General features: G+C 43.8%; 1 non-coding gene across 1 annotated transcript; it reads left to right on the forward strand.

The window, feature by feature from the left end:
- Window positions 1-258: 258 nt before the first annotated feature.
- Window positions 259-365, forward strand: LOC123458196. The gene has a single exon (XR_006635494.1). It is a non-coding gene; the product is annotated as a U6 spliceosomal RNA (small nuclear RNA).
- The last annotated feature ends 1486 nt before the right edge of the window (window positions 366-1851 follow it).

The raw sequence follows: 1851 nt of genomic DNA on the forward strand, positions 1-1851 counted from the left end.
TAGTCCTGAGAGAAGCAGAAACCAGAGCTTGTGAAGACAGCAAGTTCTGGAGTCAGTGAGTCAAGGAGACACAGGGGTAAACAATAGGGGTGACACCTGATGTTCTCTGATCTCCGCGCATGCACACGCACACACACACACACACACACACACACACACATGAATATACAACATCCACATACTATGTACATGCTAAATGAAAACATACAATCCAATAATGCAACAAGAACTTATATTCCCATGAAGAATCCTTCCACAGTGCTCACTTGGGCAGCACATATGCTAAAATTGGAATGATACAGAGAAGATTACCATGGCCCCTGCACAAGGATAACATGCAAATTCATAAAGCATTCCATAGTTTTCCAGTCAGATAATAAAACAGGACCAGTATATGGAGATTAAAAAAAAAAGAATTCTCCCACAACATAAAACTACTGAACTATAAGGTTTCATGTATGAGATTTAAAACATTTAAGTTATAATAAAGAAACGATTTCCCAATTGGGTGTGGTGGTGCACACCTTTAATCCCAGCAGCAGTAGAAAGATCATGTTGAGTTCAAGGCCACCTTGAGACTACATAGTGAATTTCAGGTCAGCCTGGGCTAGAGTGAGACCATACCTCGAAAAACCAAAATAAATAAATAAAATAAAAAACTTTAAAAAGCCATTTCCCAATTTTTATAATGCTCTGTCATGGTAAAAAGAAGAACACAAGTGGGGTGGCCAGCCCTTCAGAGGGGGCTTATGGATCACCCAGAAAGTACTGCATCTTCTACAAGCCTCTAGAGATCTATGCCAGGGCTCCATCCCAAGCAAGGAGTCTGAAGATGGGATTTTGTTCACAAAAAATAAGCCACCCACATAACATCTCTTTGTAATTTTTTTTTGTCTTTCAAGGTAGGGTCTTGCTCTGGTCCGGATGACCTGGAATTCACTATGTGGTTTCAGGCTGACCTCAAACGCACAGCAATCCTCCCACCTTTGCCTCCCAAGTACTGGGATTAAAGGTGTGCACCACCACAATCTGCACACTTTGTTCTTGTATAATAATTTCCCACATGACTTCCGGGTAAGATGAGGGCATAGGAGTCATGCCAAAGCAGCCTATGGAGGGATTTAAGCAAAACCACAGCAAAATACACTCTTCTTATAAAAAGTGAAGGTGTATAGATTATTATCTGCCACTGCAAAGAAGCAGGGCAGGCCAAGATCTACCAGAAAGGAGAAACAAGCCAGAATCCTGACAAGGAGCTTGAGGCTTCCATGAGTGTGGATCCACATGCCTGACTGGCCTGGTGCCAAGCTGCAGGAGCACAGATCAAACAAGAGGGCTTTCCAACCTCCTTGCAAAGTCAAGGAACCTGAAGGGGAGACAGCAGAGACCAACTGAGGAGCTGCTGAGCCTGATATAGGCAAGAGCAGCTGAGCAGTTACAGCACAACTCCAGGCTTCCTGTGCCCTCTCATCCCCCAGCAATCAGAACCAGGAACCTCCAGAGAATTCATTCACTCCCCAGAGGCAGAACATCCAGCACAACAGATCAGAACACCAGGTCCACAGCACAACACAGAGGAATCAAGGTGGGCACTCAGCATTGGTGAGATTGGAAGCCACATTAAAAGGCAACGAGGCTTACTGACAAAAAAGCAGGTTCGTAGGCCTACACTGAAAGTGCTAATCTCTTCTTCCATGTCAGGGCAGGTTATGGGTTACATATTCTTGCTTGGCTTTACCATTCTCAATTAAACTGTATTTAGGGATTGATGATTGTTGCCTTTGATGCTTTCAGATTCATAGGGCCACTGTATTTTTCTTTGGCCATTATTGAGGGCAGGGTCTGATTCAG

Source organism: Jaculus jaculus, chromosome 1 (assembly GCF_020740685.1).
Source record: "Jaculus jaculus isolate mJacJac1 chromosome 1, mJacJac1.mat.Y.cur, whole genome shotgun sequence".
Lineage (NCBI taxonomy): Eukaryota > Metazoa > Chordata > Mammalia > Rodentia > Dipodidae > Jaculus > Jaculus jaculus.